The sequence below is a fragment of the Thermobia domestica genome, chromosome 4 (genome assembly GCF_964235325.1).
Source record: "Thermobia domestica chromosome 4, izTheDome1.hap1.1, whole genome shotgun sequence".
Lineage (NCBI taxonomy): Eukaryota > Metazoa > Arthropoda > Insecta > Zygentoma > Lepismatidae > Thermobia > Thermobia domestica.
The window spans coordinates 278020458-278039255 of record NC_137457.1 but is presented as its reverse complement, the minus strand read 5'-3'; the positions used below and the strand labels follow the sequence as shown (position 1 = coordinate 278039255).

The window sequence follows — 18798 nt, the reverse complement described above, 5'->3', positions numbered from 1 at the left end:
TTCAAAATTGTGTACCCTTGTCTTATCAACGGTCGCATATCCGGCAGTAAAATCCTCAGGTTTCCATTTAAGCAGACCTTCCCCCTCTCTCGGTTTGGACTCCCAATTCTCTATAGAATAGTCTAGTCTAGGGTCTAGTCTAGTCTTCTCTATAGTCTAGGGTTTAAAACAATTGCACAAAAGATCCTCCCCCCTGCTCTATCGGCTAGCGCGCATGCTTCTGATACACGGTGTCCCGGATTAAAGTCTGTGCGGCAGACAATTCGTCGTCAAGATCACGAAAGGGCGTAACTTTAAAAAAAAAATGAATTTTTGAGGTAAGTCCATTGAAGCATGGGCAACGGTGGTATCTTGTTGCTCTCAAATCGGCATGGTTCAATTCCTATTAGTGTCGAAATTATAAGTAAAAAACGTATCTCATAAAGAGTCAGCCTTCAGATCACAAAGTGGCATAAATTAAGTTACGCCTATTTGTGATCGTGAATTTTTTTTCCAAGGCAGTGCAAGTTGATTTACGCCTATCGGATTTTTAATTTTTATCTTTCTATCAGTAAAGAGTTCTAAGTTAGTTTGCCGGTACCAGGACAAATAAAGACCTGCTTATTCAACAACAGACTTTTTCTGTATGTGTGCACCTTGGTTCAAGCCACGCCGCATGTAATTGTTCGAAACTTTGCGTGCTAAGTTATTGGCAATGCTCTTTCAAAATTGCCGTGGTTAATCCAATGTTAGCAGTTCATTTTGTTCCGTTCGCTGAAGTGTTAAGATGGATGTTCTAGTACAATGGAATGACGGATCAAAAAAATAATTCATTCTTCAGAACTACGTTGTGTGGACTAAAGAAAACCTAGTTTCCCAACTGGATCATCAGTGAAAATGTGGCATGACAGCAAATGGTATTATGGACATATGTTGGACACTGCTACTGCCACAAATTCTTTGCAAGAGTCGTGTGAGCCAGAATCCCAAGATAGTTCAAGTTTGTAATCATCTGCAGATGGTCTTCCATTGATTCCAAGTAAAGTTCTCCAGTGTAGTGATGCCGTGCCTTCTGTCTCCAAATCAAGAAAAGGATGAAGAAAGCCCACCGGAATGTTCAAAACTCTGTACGTTATCGACAGTTGTTACTACATCTGAGTCTCAGTTAGCTGCTACTTCAAGAAGTTGTCGTTACTTTGGAAATATAACACCAAAACTCTACAGAGAAGAAATCGGAAGCGAAGAAGATAGCTGGTGTGAAACTGGTGATGATGAAGATAAAGATCCATCTTACATGGGAACTTGTAGTGCGAAAAATGTGCGATGAAGATGCTGTAGGTACCTGCGAGCAGTGTAAAAAGCAAGTTTACCGCTTACATCTGCAGGGAGGCTGTGCCCTTCGCTTCAATCAATCACCTATGAAGCTCACAAAACAAATTCAATGAGAACAAGGGAAAGTATATACCTAAGAAGAGCGCGGAATCACTAGGGTCAACTTCTTCTGAAGTATCAGCTGTTAACATTTAGAACGTATACTTCGTTGAAGGTTCACCCTGAGAAAATAGGAAGGAGAACAAGACGGTAAATAAAGAATTAATTGCTAAGCAATGCCGATTAACTGGTGAACCATACATTAAGCTAATACAATGAATTTAATGCCGCCACGCATAGTTGGTATTCGACGCATTGGAGGAAAATTTTGCAGAAAAGTGGGAGATGTTCTGCTTTGAGTGATGAAGCAAGAGATGAAATACATCATTTTAGGGTCTGTGAAATCTTTAATTTCAAAGGGAATACAATGCCTCGCCAGACATGTTTCTTCTTCTAATCCCGAAAAGGAGAGAGGAAAATATGAAACATAACGGGAAATGGAAAAGTAATCGCCTTTATCTTCTCGTTTTATGAACGGATGCAGTGGACAAAATAAAAATTAAATTGTCGCTGGAATGCTTCTCTACGCATTGCACAACTTCCCCAATATGGAGGAAAAAGGCGTTCTATGGACAGAACGAGGGAGATTCAGCACACAGTGCTATTTCAACGGCTATTAAAAGTTCGGGAGATCTCTCTGTACCTTCACAGTTTGTCCCTATCTTCAGATTGTCTAGACGTAAACAACCATACAATGTTAAGTCTATAGAGTATAATGATATCATGGACTTCAAGTTTTTGTCCAAAGGCATGCGAATCCTTGGGAGGAGGAAGGACGAAGAACAAGGAGATGTCAACTGGACTGCAATGACGGAATTACATTTTCGTAAGATGGCACCTGACAAAATCTTTTTTAAGAGCAGCCCTATGCAAGAGTCTTAGAGAACAACTAATTTGAAACGTGGACAGGTTTCAGGAGAAAGCAATAGCATCAACCTTCAACGTCTTAATAATGAAGCTACGAAGATATTAGAAACAAAATACCAAGACTTACTCTCACTGTGTTCGGGTTCAGTGCCTATTATCACGTCACCAGAATTTGTAGCATTTTATTTGTCTCTTCATCACTAGAAAATTGGTTGGAGACATTATTGGGGTTTTTACGGTATATCTTTTATAAATTGAGATACTTTCTTTCATAACATCAGAGTAAGTAAAATATGTAGCTAAGTCAAATTTTCTTTCTATGCTAATTTTTTGTACTAAAAAGCATTATCAAAGCTTACATTTGAATTTTTACAGTATGAAATTATTACAGTAATAATAATAATAATAATAATAATAATAATAATAATAATAATAATAATAATATGAATCTTTGTGATGGATAAACACCGCGTACGTGTGGCTTTTCCCGGGGTACTCCCTTTTCCTTCCACTGTGCTCATGCCATCAATGATCTCATTATATATCCAGCCTGGCAGAATTTTCTAATGGTTTTAAAAGATTAAATTCAAAATTCAAAGAATCTAAAATAAAAGTTGGCATTGATTTCTGTAATCAAAGTTAGATAATTATATCAATATATTTGTGTATTCTTTATTATCTTACGCTACATAAATCACACAAAGGTAGATGTATATTGCCTCTCGTAAGTAAATATATTCTATGGGAACTCGGTGCATTACTTAGGCGTAGCTTGATAATGCGTGAACTGAGTTCGGATTAAGAAGTTTACAAAAGGGCGTATCTCAAATAACCGCCATTTTTTCGAAAACGGCATAGTTATAGTCACAACGCACACTGCAATGTTTAGAGGATCACTTCGTAAGTCTTCAAGCCAATTTTGGACGAAAAAAGTGTGATAAGCAATTAATGAGAAACTTTTGAATAATCGCAAAAACTTTCTCGTGCTCTCCTGAAAAGGTGCTAAAACTGAGTTACGCCCTTTCCTGATCTTGACGACGAATTAACTTAAATGTATTTATGTGATTCAGATTCCACTTTAAACTCTACGCCCACGTCTCATATACGTAGCTCGGTGCTGTGAAGGGACAGGAAACCAACAAAGAGCAGCATTTTGCATGAACTTTGAAACTCGTATGCCGAACGGTTACGGAGATCCGCTGAGTAAGTCCGTGAATTTACACTACGTACATACTTGTAATTCAATCTCATATTTACAGTACTGTACTGTGAAATATGATTCTTTTTGTCCATGAAGTTGCATATAAGATTCGTAGTTAGTTCATAAATCATATTTTATATTATATATTATACTCTTGAACCACCCGACCGATCTCGATCAAATTTTAAACATAGATGCGGTTCAGGCTTAAGATGCTTTTTATCATTTGACTTTGACGGTGCAACTTAGGGAAGAGGGAGGGTATATATATGATCATAGAAAATGATCGATATTAGGATCGAATCCATAGTTTTCGGAGTCGCTGAGATGAACAGTAACACTTCCGATGCCGTTTAAACGCAAATTCACCCCCGCAATTTGGGAGACGGAGAGAGAAGAAATATATAAAAATGATCGAACATGACCAATATTAATGCCGAATCCAATGGAAGGGATGTCGAACCCAATTGCAGTCATTGCCGAATCCAATTGTGGTTTTCAAGATCACTGAGATGAACAGTGACACTTCCGATGCCGTTTAAATCTAAATCAGCCACGCAAATTGGGGAGGGGTAGATATATAAAGATGATCTAAAATAACGTATATCAGAGAGCGTTTCAGTAATCCTTAAAATTGACTGACTAACGTAACATATTACTAATTTTTCTTAGTTTAACCCAGCGGAGTAGAATGAGAATGTGGAAGGGTGGGTGCCTGGGTGAAAATATTTGTAGTCATCGATTCAATTACTTTTTATCTAAAGAGACAATAAAAATTATGACTAACTTTGTAAGATCAATACGAAAGGAAGCACCTCCGTACTTTCATATAGCAAATAACAGACTATAACACTAAGTCAGATACGATTATAAAACTGTCTAAAATAAATCTAACGACTCATAAAAATGATACGAACTTGTGCTATTCATATCTAATGACCCTCTTTTTCTTAAAATAAAATCTTATTAACTTTATTAGTTGAACGTGGGCAATATCTAGAGAGAGAGAGAGAGAGAGAGAGAGAGAGAGAGAGAGAGAGAGAGAGAGAGAGAGAGAGAGAGAGAGAGAGAGAGAGAGAGAACTTAACTTATTTTTAAACGGTCCTTGCAAGGACCATTAAAAACCGAACTCGCAGCGTAACCTCTGGCAAAGTAGAAGCTTACACTCTGATGGGGTCATTTCGTTCGTCCACTGCGATGATATTGATGTTCCCGCGCGACAAAGCTGAGTGGCACCAGCGTTGAGGTGAAAGGTCTCGTACATCTCTTCTCTTTGATCTAATGGTGACATTGACGCCCTTTATTGCTCTAACACATCTTACGCAAGATGCAATAACTGAAGAAAAATAATAATAATAAAAGAGAAAATCGCTTGCAATCATGGTTCCTGATCTGGCAGTTTGCCCACACATCCAATGAGGAAGAAAAAAGAAAGTATTTCAGGAAAAAAGTTAACGGAGGATTTTTTTTTTTTTTCGGAATTACTGAATCCAAAACACAGTGTTAGCCTCTGCCAGAAATCCTAGCAGCCGTTCAAAGACACTCCCCAAAACACAAAACCATGTGTTTTTTGTTTGCAAGAATAAATAGTCTTCGTACTCTACTCCCGGAAATTGCTGACAGTTTGCCAACACACTATCAACAACCAGCATACTATTACACAATCGTGGCATTGCTTTCTTCACATGTCCTGGGTAATGATTTAGACTAGTACACATGACTCCGCGAATTGGAGGAGGCTTCTCTAAATACCTAACTCTACATCTGCAAAGTAGGAAAGTGCAAAGAGCATTCTTGTTTACACACAGAAAGAGGCCCAATAAACATACTATAGTTCGTAGATGCAAAATGAGGCGCACAGATATATTATATACAAGTAGCATTATCACCGTGCATATACCACGTGAAGGACTTTGGTTTGATTTTTTTTTAAACCATATTACTTCATAATCGTATAACACTATTAAACCATACTAGTTTTACAAAGCCTAGGCTTAAATATAGCATTTTACCTCAAATTAACTTAAGTATACTTTAAGCTGAATAAATATTATATTTGAAAAAAAAAATCAGATTTGTAGCATAGGAAATAATTTAGTTTCATTTTAGCGTTGCCCACGGATATGTTAGTATTTTTTGCATCCTGAGCGTTATACTAACCCGTTAACCTCAACACAACTGGGAGTAGTCTATCAAGCGAGGATGACATCCATAATTATTCCCATAGGAATATATGGAGACTTTCGATTGTCCTTATCTTGAAATTCCAGACATCTGGGTAACGGTTTCTGATCCCAGGGAAAGGGAGAAAACCCTCAGGGATAAGAGCTGGCATCAAACTCAAATGATGACCACTGGATCTGGGATGAGATACGGGAGTATCTCTCGAAGGCGGTTGCCACTGAACGATAGAGGTAGGCAGGGCCGGGATTGAACAAGCCCTCTCGGACATTGCCTGAGGCTCCTGGTATTAGGTTGGACTCTTCCGACTTGTGGTCGTACCGTGGGATTCGGCAGCTCATGAGAGCAAATCTTAGAAGTCTGGGTAACGGAGAGCACGGGCGGGCCTCGAAACGCTCGGGCACTCCGTCTGCAGAGTATAGGAGGATGGCTCGCTAGCAGTTCGCCTTGATTCTACCGTGCAGTGGGCGTATCCCATTCCCTTAAGAAGCCCATACACGCAGACGCATGCGTAAAGAAACCTTCCAACACGCATGAAAAAGGATAAAGCCATAGGCAAGTTGATGATGTATGGTCTCGTTCATGCATGTTGAAAGTTTTCAAAATCTTCTGTAAACATGCATGATGGTTTGGCCGTTCTTTATGCATGTTTATCGTGTATGTGCTTGTTCATGCAAGTTGGTTGTTTTATATTTAGGTCCGCCAATCACGACAGCGGAACAAATGACTTGACTCTTTCTTCCGATTCATTCTTCTACTAAGTTGGACAGTAAGTTGGTACGTGTGTGGGCAAAAAATTCTTCTAATATGCATGATGAAACAAATATTTCATGTATGAGTGCAGCAGGACTCATGTCCAAAAGGAGCAATTATGGGCTGGGGCCTCGTTTGGCGGAACCAGTCCTTTAAATAGGCCGAACAATCACGGGCACGCTCTTCATGCGTGCGCTAAATGTCCTCCACCAGATCCGAATGTTCTTATCTTGGGACCAACTGGATGAATCACGTCCATCAACCAATTTAACTTTTGACTCTACATCCTGGTCAATATTTATCATGGTCCATCAGACAATTCTTGAGATTTTGTGTATGCCGGACGGATACACGGACAAAAAAGTAAATATATAGATCTGAGCTGTAGGGTGAGCGCTGAATCACTTCCGAGTCACAATCTTGCACTGCAGCCTTAACAAGAGCTATGTGTGGGCTGGAACGTTGTCATGCAGTAGGCAAGCTCAACACACAAAGACTGACTGCCTCCAACGGAACTGAGTCAGCTACACAATTGAAACTAATACATTATTTCTTCCGTAGATGTCACTAGATGACATGAGCGGCTTATTACAGGTGGCGCGATAATTCAGTGGCAGACCAAGAACTTTAAGAAATAACCTCATACGGAGCTTGTGTATTTTATAATAGATCAATCCATACGAAGTTGGGATGGTCCGTATATCATCTTACGAATAGACAGAAAGTTTGTGTAACGTATATCAGTCTACGGTTTGACACTTTCTAAGATCCACTCCTCTCATTCAGAAAACTGGGAAGACAAATATTATATGTACTCCTATATGAAGTTTCTCTTTCTCTACAACAGCAAACCAATCTCCACAAATAATAGATTTTGGAACATAGACCTATATACATTACCGGTACTCCTTAGGCAGATCTCTTGAAGAAATTGAAAACAGCAGTCATCCGGTTATGGAATTCGAAAGGAAATGCTCCAGATTGGTACATATGAAAGACGACACAGTTCAACTACTTGAAAATTTAGCAATTAATCTACTTCTTAGATGGCACAATGACCGACGAGCGATCATCTTTGGTGGGAGGGTTCCTGGTTCGATCCCAGCCTATGTAATTTTTTGGTAGACAACATCATGTTCGTGGGTTTCCTCGAGGTTCTCCAATTTCCTCCTACATTCTCATTCTACCAGTTCTTTCGTAATCATTTACTTTCACCAAACATTCCTCTTCTTCAGGCCCGCAACTAGCGACGGCTAGGGGCGCCTGGATCACCCTACAATATTTGGCCCCGTCAAACCACAATGCATCATTGCGTGTTCCTTTAATCCAAAAAATGAAATTTAGATATTTCTAAGATCCGTTATAATAAATTCATCCAGTTCGCTAGCTGTTTGCATTGACGCAACGCGAAATTTGCATATTTGTTTGCGGTAATCAGCATAGCAATTATAATTGATATTTGCTTTTTGCGTTGTGTTGCAATGCTGTACGCAAAGTTTGCGGAGAGTGATAAATATGTGGATCGGAATGTGCCTCGAAGAAGTTAGAGAGATACTAGAGAGGTAGAGTGGAGGGGTGGGATGAGAATTACGGATATCAGATATGAGTAACTATTGATATAGACATGTTTAGAACTGTTACGACTTTGGCTCCCCTAGCATATCCCCCCCCCCCTTCCAAACTTTTGTGGCTGGTTGCGGGCCTGTTCTTTGGTATAAAATTTCATTTCATTTAGTTTTCGGAAGATAGAATTGCATAGCATGCCATGACTGACATTTTTGTCTCTTGTTAAATCACTTCCCTAATTTTGACCTTGTTTATGGATCATTACGAAGACGTCGCTACTTCATTATCTCAACACTGATTTCCATGAAAAACAAATTAGTGTAATTAGTGCAAATATATATATATAAAGTTTCCAGAAGTTTTTAAGAATCCCAACGTCACGGTCTTGAAATAATAGTAAGTGAGTAATCTTCACGGGTTACATAAAACATATCAAATCCTTGACCATTGTCTATGTAAGATATGTGGAAAAGTGGGAGTGTTCGCATATTGGTTGCTATTTCTAGCATTTCTATTGGCTATAGAGTCTGATATTTAGAAAGGCGAGGCTGGTTGTTTATCTCTTCAGCTAAATGTCATAACCATGACCTGTTGGATGATTTCTTTCCTCTAGTTCACTGCTTTTGCCAGATCATCTAATTATAAAGAAATAATGAGTACGTGCATGCCTATAATCGTTATGAACAAGGTCTTTCTTTGTAAAAAAAAAAAAAAAAAAAAAAAAAAAAAAAAGTTAACGGAAATAGCTTCTATATTTTCGTATGTTTAGATCAATTTACTGTAATTCATCTTGTAAATACTTGCGTGTTACCTTAGAAAACACTTGCTACTACACACCTCACAAATAGTTATGCTCAGCAGATGGCGTACTTTTCACTAAATGATGTTCCTACCCTCAAAGCCATTATTTGTGGCTTTCAAACCCAGATTTCGTAACCTTTTAATTCAAGCAGATCACCGATGGCTTTACATGAAACCAAGTAAAATAAAATTTCAAGTTTTACATTCCACAATTAAGCTCTTTAGGCTAAGAAAGATGGATAATAAATGAATGATAATGAAAGAATTGATAGAATTAGGATGTGGAATGAACGGAGCAATCCGAAGAAAACTCACAAACGCGATGCTGTACACCATAAATTCACATGGTTTGTGATCAAAAAAACTGAAATGAAATCATTAAGTTTTACGTCGTAGGGTCATGCTGGCTAGGCCAAAGGAGAGGATGATGAGAAACGAAGCTCAATGGTGGAATGAAGAAAGTGGGAGGAAACGGGAGAATCCCGAGAAAATCAACGCACACGGTGTTGGTCTGATCGTATCAGGGACCCGTAGCAAAAGAAGTGAGCGTTCTACCACTAAGCCACCATGGAGATGGCTTCACGTTGCCAGATCAACACCAATAATTCTATGGTTCCACTCAAATCGAACATATCATGACTGCGTACCAAAAGATAAAAGAGAGCTAAACATTAAGCGCGGTGAAAAATGCATACCATAAAGAGCGAGCTTTCTTTGGCGAAGGTTCAATGAAAATCGTTAATTATCTGAATAATTTTCCAAAAAATTGCTCTCAAATAAAGACTTCCGAAAACCAAGACCTTAACTTTCAAAAATAGTTTCATAATATTCAAAGAAAAACACTCGCATTTCGGGGGAAAACCACTTTCTTACTAATGCATCAAAGCAAGACTCACAGTATGGTACAAGAGTCACAGTATGGTTTACATATTCGCTGGAGTAACCAATAAGCGTATCTCAGATTTCATTACTTTGCCTTTTCATCAACCTGATATCTCACACTGAGAAAAATCCGTTCTCCGGACAGCGATATATTGTACAAATATACGGTATCCTCTTGCTTACAATAGAAATCAGTACGGAGCATACGTTATCCGTATGCTACAAGGCACTGCTCTTAGACGTTACATCATGCCGTTGCAGGATGTCTGATATCTAACAGTTTTCCGTACATCACGTGCATATACTTCCTCAGCTATATGTTATATACGTCCATTTGTATGTGAAATCCTGCCCGTCTATGTGTTTCATACGGAAAGTACGTATAGATGGAACACTTATACAGAAAGTATTATAAAACATGCGTTTTCAGTTATACGTCTGCTGTACGTTAAGTCCAAAAACTACAGGAATTACGCATGTAACCTACCTTTTTAAGTACGCCACCTACAATTTTTTTCTCAGTGCAGGAATGAAGTTACCGTCATCTATGATTCTTATAAGCGATCGGTAGGTCTCGTAAAATCACATAAAGTACCGGTGTTAACGCAAAACAGCAATTTTTGGGATACGCCTATTTGGTTATTCCAATGATGATATGAGAACTTGGAACACGACTCTTGTCTGTTCATCTGTCGTCAGGTATCAACGCAAAAACGGGAAGGGACAACACAAAACTGTTCTCTGATATGAATTCTTCGTACCAGGATAGGTACCATTTTTGTCCTTATTTCTCTCTGAAAAAGGAAGTGGTAGAAATCGCCATTTCCAGTTTCAATAATGATGCTCATAAAGCGAAAACGCTAAGAGGTAACGAGAAACAAGTTTTTGATATGAATTCTCCGTAACAGAATAGGTTTCGATTTTGTCTTTGTTTCTCTACTGAAACAGGAAGTGGTAGAAATCGCAATTTCTAGTTCTAATATTGATGCTCATAAAGCAAACACGCTAAGAAATAACGAGAAACAAGTTTTTGATATAAATACAGGTGTCTTGAGTTTTTCCCCGCCGTTTTCCCTCCATTAAAACCAATAGGTAAATTTACCCAATCCGGTTGAAATATGGGCTTCCAATGAGCAAAACCCGTTCGAGAGAAATTCTTGTTACAGATTCAGCTTCCCAAGAATAGATTCTATTTCCGCCTTTATCCGTCTATTGACACCAGAAGTAAGCCTAGTGTCTCTCATTTCCGGTTTTAATACTGTATCCATAAATTGTTGTAACCGATATGTTTACTGAAAACTATCTACATGATTTATGTAACACTTATTTAAGCAGTTTCTGGAAACACTTTTGAAAAAAAAAAAAAAAAAGTAGAACTTTATGGTATTTGACACTAAGGTATTTTCGATATATATCGTCCGATTTATCTTACATTATTACAATTGTATAAGTTTCCAAAATTTGAATGTTCGTGATTCTGTAGTGTCCTAACTTTGCAACACTGAATGTTTCATATGATATTGTCCATTTCCTGGCAACACTGTTAAACTGGTGGCATTGCAGAGTATGTCAAAGGAGTTTTCCGCGTGGATATTTCTTTTGCAAAATTGAGCTTTTCATATCTGTTAGTTCAAAAATAACAAAAGCGTTTCAAGATAAATGGTTCACCCTGTGTATGAAGGAACTCATTTTGAGGAGGCAGGTGAGAGCAATCGTTTACCCAGCCTTCTTAGTTTGAGAAATACATATGTTTTCACTAGTTGTATATTAATCTAATATACAAAATTTAAAGTGACTATATGTTTGTGATTTAATAACTCTCGAACCGACCGATCAAATTTTCAGCATAGATGAGGTTCGGGCCTCGGATGGCTTTTATCATTTTAGTTTGACTGTAGAACTTAGGGGAGGGGAAGGAAATGTATAAAAATACATAAAAATGAAAGTGACAATGTTTATGACTTGAACCACCCCAATCGATCTAGGTCAAATTTTCAACATAGATGAGGTTCGGTCCTAGAATGGATTTTATCATTTCACTTTGACGGTGTATTTTAGTGGGAGAGGAGGATGGAAGGTACTTAAAAAATGATCGAAAATGACCGATATTAGTTTCGAATCCATAGTTATCGGGGCTTCTGAGATGAACAATGACACTTCCGATGCCGTTTAGATCCAAATTTATCCCTTTATGTGCAAAATGAAGTGCATTCTCCCCATACGAAGAAAGGGTATTCTGGTAACGTGAAACTCTTATGTCAGTTAAGAACATTGCTACAACTAAAGAAAATCTTAAACGAGTACTACTATGTATACGGTACTTCTACACCTTATTACCTCTTGGCACTTCAAATATTTTTATTTTTTTTAATTTTTTTAAAAATAAATTGATTAAAAAAACATTATTGAAATTAATAGAAGCCCTTTCAACAATAGCCTATTATTGCGGGGGAGAGGAGGAGTACGTTTCTCCCGGCTTTATAGAAGCAGGAAACGCCTTTCTCCTGCAGAAGTAGACTGCTAAGGATATACTTAACTCCTATATTTCACGTTACGTACGGAATAGTAATAAGCAAAAGACCATATTTTCTGATTTTGTTCATTATCAAACAGTAATTTATCACCGGAAATAACAAGACCAATTATAAAACTGCTGTAATTAACATTATAAACGTTTTCTTTTCTTTTTTTTTTTAATTTGTTCATCCTAAACGGTTCATTTGAAAGGACACTCATTCCTTTCGTGACTTCAAAATTAAATGAATCGTATACTTTGGTGAGACCTTCAATCACCTTCAACAACATCATACTAATACGGAATGACTAACAACAAATATAAATTTATTATATCAATTCCGTCCTCCGCCTTCATGCTATTAAAGAAAACATAACGACGCACTTGATATGGGTCAAGAGTTACGATGCTTTATTAAAGATTTCTAGGCGAGTGATTGAAGTCCACACCATGCGTATTGCTTCAGATAGTCTCCCTTCCCCCTTTTCCTCCTTTTTCTTTTTAATTCTCGAACGGAAATAATTACTCTTTGTTATGTAATTAAGACAATTTAAAATTTAAAAATCCTAATAGTTCACAAACTTCACATGCTAATCAGCTGACAACACAAACTCTTCCTTTTGATTTGGTTGGACGCCAACACAGTGGTTTTTGATCTTGTCACACAATAAAGACCAATGGCCTAAACTTGCTTCTCATGAAAGGACTATACAGAATTAAAACAAAAGTGGATTTTGTTTCACAATGTGAAACTATGGTACACTTCCAAGATATGCGAAGTCAATACTCAAACTGAAGGTAACAGCACTGTAACTCTCGATTGAACGACGGCAGAAGGATAGTCTGAAAGGGATCATACGTTCTTCGGACGCGGAATTCATATCCAAATTAGATACACTGATTGCTGTACGACTCATATTTGAACTTCTTGTTTTCGTTAAAACAGTATATATATACAGTGGCGTATTTACGATTTTGTTTCGGGAGGGGCTTTGCTAACTTTCGGGGGGGAGGGGCTTTGCCTGAAAATGTGAAAATTCTGCAAGATATATCATATACTCATATACTTTACTATAGTAAGTAAGATTTTTGGGGGGGATTAAGCCCGGAAGACCCCCTAAATACGCCACTGTATATATATTGAAGAATTGACAAAGGATAATGTTAAATTAATTGGTCTTGTACTTTCATTTAATACATCTCACGAAACAAACATAAAAACTTTATATTCATCATGTAAAGAAAACAAAATTTTACAGTTGTCGGAATACAATAAAACAAAACTTTATTTATTTATTTTGAATTTAATGTCCGATAATTAAGCTCCGAGACTGAGAGAGACGGTGACGATAATATCAATGAAATGTTGGAATGAAGAAAGTGGCGCGGAAAAGGGGAACTCACGGACACAATACTATTCACCAGGAACTCACTTGGCTTGGGATCGAACTACGGACTCTTAGCAACACAGATGAGCGCTCTACCACTGCGTCACTGTGCCATCCATCCAATGTATCAGTAGACAAAAATAGAAGGGCTGTCCAAAAAGTACTCGCCTATCGTGGCAATGGGGGAAGGAGACTAGAGTCGCCATCTTGGTGTCAGAACGTTATCACACTCAGTACGCATCTAGTTGTGGTACTGTGACGCACTTACTGTGCTTTCTGTGACGTGTTGCAATGTGTGCTGCAATAGAAAATACCGCTTTTTGTGAGGTGCGTTCTGTGTTGGTAGAAAATGTATCGAGTTTTTGTTGGTAGTACGGATCTACCTATTGTAATTGATCTATCGAAAGTGTTACCAGGTTTAGTCCAGAAACTTATTGATGTTACTTGTGTTTTGTGATTTGTTTTCATTATATGGTGAACATGAAGTCATTTAAATCTCTTTGTGACTACACTGTGACTTTACAATTCTTACTGCAATTTTGGCTTACGTACTTTGTTTTAATACGCTGCTACGCTGGAAAATTATCGCATATGAAAATCGCTTCAATGAGAGACAAACCTATGGTGATTCTGAGATTGTCTTTTGTCCATTTTCTGTTTCGTCAGGCGCCTATACTTCAGTCTTCAGGTTTGTAACCTACATCCCACAAGAGACCTGTGTTCGAAAACGTGCTAATAAAAATATACATTTCTTAATACTAAAAATTTTACTTTTTCGGTGATATTCAGTTACATCCTGGCCCAACTTCTAATGAGCATCCAAACGATATTACTTTTAAATACTACTACTAAAATGTGCAATCTGTTAAGAATAAATTGTTTGACTGTGCACTTAATATACCAGAATTTCTGACCTACGATTGTGTTATTCTCAGTGAAACGTGGCTAAACGAAAATGTATCGAGTGCTGAAATTCCTCTATTTCAATACTTTAATATCTATAGGAGCGATCGAGGAACTCATGCAGGTGGAGTATCCATGTGCGTTCATTCTAAGTGGCCGAGTAGACTGAGGGAAGACTTGAAAACGGCGTGTGAAATAGTTTGGGCTGAAGTGCGTATTAATCCACGTAAAAAAAAAAAAACTGCTAATTGGCTGTTTTTATCGTCCGCACAAAACTAGTCCTATGGCCCTTCTGGAAGCCTGCCGGGATTCTACACTAGCTGCACTTTCGGAAGGAGATGTTTCACTTTTTGGTGACTTCAACATGCACATCAAGTGGTCCTATGAACGAACAGCTATTCCCACTGACCTACAAGAGACTTGGTTCCTGGAAAATTTTATTCATGGACTGAGACTCGCCCAACACAATATGTACAATACAAGAGGAAATAGGATACTAGACTATGTGTTGTCTTCGCTCAATAAATGTGTTATCACTTCATCACTTAATTTGTTCTCTTCTGATCATGAGAGCTTGGAGGCCTTATTCCACATAAAAAAAAGTTCACAGAATGAAGAAATATTACTCATCTAGTAAGCATCGAGCTCCCCTGTGGAGGAAAGCCCCTTGGGTTGACATTAATCGTGCCCTATTTCTTATTCCATGGGACATTCTTGAAGTGGGTTCTGTCAATGAAGCCCTGGATTTCCTCAATGATATTGTACATGCAGCATGTGAAGACTTTGTTCCTAAAAAGAAATGTAAGTCTAGTAGGTACCCTCCATGGTTTGATTCGGAGGCGCGATCTGTTTTAAAAAAACAAAAAACTGTCATGGACACTGTGGAAGCAACATCCAAATGAGAATACATATAAGAAATTTTCTGAGATAAGACGTTACTCAAAACAGTTGCTTAAAATAAAATATGAAAACTATATTGCCAGTATAACATCTGATATTTCTACAAATCCAAACAGATTTTGGTCCCTCATAAATTCAAGAAGAAGTGCTTCCCACATTCCTGAAGAAATTTTTCACGACTCGATTGTAGCAACTGGTGAAAATAGAGTTCATATTTTTAGTGATTATTTCTACAAGAATTTTTGTGTTCAGACTACTACTACGCCGCTTCCCCCTGTTCAGCAAGTTTGTTCACACTCGTTGTCTTCACTCAGTACTTCTTCTGATGAGGTAAGGCATCTACTTTCTTCTTTACCTTTGAATCGTTCTCCTGGTCCTGACAATATCAGTTCAATCTTCTTACGTAATACTGTAGAATCTCTGGCCAACCCTTTATCACGATTTTTAAATAGATGCTTTAGTGAAGGTGTTTTCTCTAGAAACAGGCGTGCAAACGGGCTAATATTGTACCTATTTTGAAACCTGGCAGCGCGAACAATGTTTCATCATACAGACCCATTTCTCTCTTGCCCATCCTTTCTGTGGTGTGCGAGAAAATAATCAAAGATAGATTGCATAAATTTGTTTCACCCTACTTAGATCCTGCTCAACATGGCTTTCTTCCTGGCAGTTCTAATCTCACAAATTTATCTTTATTACTTTCGGAAGTAGTTAAATCTCTGTCAAATAATACACAACTTGATATAATCTATCTAGACCTAACTAAAGCTTTTGATCGCATTGACACTAAGCTTCTTCTTCATAAACTAGCACATAGATTTAATATTCACGGCAACTTCTTCTCATTGTTACGAGACTATCTCACCGAACGTGAACAACGTGTTGTTGTCTCTGGATCTGCTTCGAATTTTGTTCCTGTTCTCTCTGGTGTTCCGCAGGGTAGTGTTCTGGGCCCACTTCTTTTCCTTCTCTTCATAGATGATCTCCCGTCTTATCTTAAGTTATCTGACACCAAAATTCTTCTCTTTGCTGACGACTGCAAATTATTTCGGGAAATTAGGACAGCTCAAGATGTGATTGAACTACAAAAAAAAAAAAAAAAAAACTCTCAGATTTTCTGGACTGGTGTAGCATGTGGAATCTAAAAGTAAATCCCTTAAAATCTTCTACTATTACATTTTCATTAAAGAGAAACAAAATCCCTTCTACCTACTTCATTGGAGATGATCCTATTGCTAAGGTCTCATCTCAGAAGGATCTCGGAGTTGTGTTCGACGAAAGACTTCTGTTTACTGATCACATTGCTGCCATGACCAAGAGTGCTATGCGATTATTAGGTCTCCTGTACAGGTTTACAAAGATCAGGGATATTACAGCCTTAAGTATATTCTATAAAACGTTTATTTCAACCAAAATAGAGTACTGTTCCACCATTTGGAGTATGGCGAGCGTATCAAATCTCTCTCGCATTGACTCAGTTCTAAATTTCTTTCTTGCCATTGTCAGGAAAAGAATACCTTCTGTACGCTGTTTAAGTAAACCTGAATTATTGACTGTTCTTGGCATCCGTACACCGTCATCTCGTCGCATGCTATTTGATATGATGTTTCTTCATAGAATTCTAAATGGGAAACTTAGAACTGAAGAACTAATTTCTAAGTTTAATATTCGGGTACCTGCAAGAAGAACTAGAAATAGTGAACTACTTCATTGTAACACGCCTCGCTTATCAATTATTCAGCGTTCTTTGTTCTATAGACTGACTTCTGAATTTAACTCCATTGCTTCTGACGTGGACATTTTTAAATCTGAGAGTGTATTCCGACAGGAAATTATTGCTACACTTATGGAACCTTAGTTTTATTTCAATTTGTTATTGCTACACTTATGGACCTTTATATAGCTTTTTGTTTATACTTGTTATTGTTAATTTTATATTCTATGTTATATAGTTTCAGTGTAAAATGGCTGCCTTGCTGTATCTGGAACTTTGGCAAATAAATAAATAAAAATAAGTTAAGGCACGCAATGCAAAATAAACGCTGGGGAAACTTAGCGCGAATGTGTGTGTGTGTGTTTGTTTTTTTTTTTCACGACAACGCACGTTCATACACGGACAAGGGTACCCGAGAACTCTTGGATGGTTTTGGATGGGAAGTGTTCGATCACCCACCACACAGCCCGGGTTTGGCGCCAACCGACTACCACCTCTTCCCAGCGATGAAGATATTGCTCTGGCTCGCTACACAACGCTTTGGCACTGACGCGGAACTACATGCCGGTGTAAGCCACTGGTTGAAATAGCAGGTGGCAGATTTCTACCGCGACGGTTTTGAAAAACTTGTGCCACAGTATGATAAGTGCCTCAATATGCACGGGGATTAAGTGGAAAAGTAGGTTAAGAGTGTACTTTTGAAATGTATATAATACAATTTGGATTGTTCAATCTGTTATGTTTTTATTTCAAAATGTCTGCTACTTTCTGAACAGCCCTCGTATTTATTTGTAAAGAACTGACAAACAATTATGCTTCTTCCTACAAGAGAATAATCGCAGGAAACAATTCTCGTGTTGTAATTGGGTGTATTTGTTACTGAAAAGGCGTATTATACACTTAGTTATAACTAAGAATAAAAACTTACTTATATATCACGTGAGTATGGGAAAGATACCACTTGTGTGACCCCTTTCTAATATACTACTTAAGACGACAAAAGTTCATGATAATAGTTAAGTGTATATGATGATGCACTTGGCAGTTCAACAGCTAATTAGCTAAGACTTATCAATTATTAGCAAACATAAACAGTAAACATGCTTTATTGAAAGGAATTTTTTCTTCATTTGCGCATTTACTGTACAGCTATGCATGAGTTGGTGACTTCCTTTCCCTATACTTTATAAATAGAACTCATTTTAAATTCTTATCTTCCGGAAATACCAGAACTTCAAGTGATTCTGATTAAAAATTAATACAAATTATTATCCATTTCTTTTGAATAACGAAACAAATACGCATTCGATTTTTCATTAAAATAAATGAAACACAAACTGCAGATAGCTTTAATAGTTGATGAAGTTCGAGGAGAGTGGGACATGTTCTCGATTGTAAAGAAAGAAAAATCGTAAAAGTCACCTTTCATGTTTTTTAAAAGGATGATTTGCAAACTAGTTACGAACATTAATCCTAAAAGTATGCCAACTTTTTAAATAAAACTAAAAACTCTCGAGTATTTTTTAAACACAGAACTGGCCATCATGTATGGCAAATAGTGAGTCTTGGAATGAATCTAAAAGAATATATATATGATAGGAGATTCGAGAAGTTAGCGATTTTTTGAGAAACCAAATGAAGGTGCCTGTTCGTCTATCATTATTCCGCCTTAACATAGATCGGATCAATGGGAACTTTTAGTGTGTTAATGAGGAAG

At 37.6% G+C, this 18798-nt stretch overlaps 1 protein-coding gene across 2 annotated transcripts in view; it reads right to left on the bottom strand.

The window, feature by feature from the left end:
- The window catches only part of Pino (protein pinocchio), a 489779-nt gene that overhangs the window by 23275 nt on the left and 447706 nt on the right, over positions 1–18798 (bottom strand). The gene's annotated exons all lie outside the window — the stretch shown is intronic.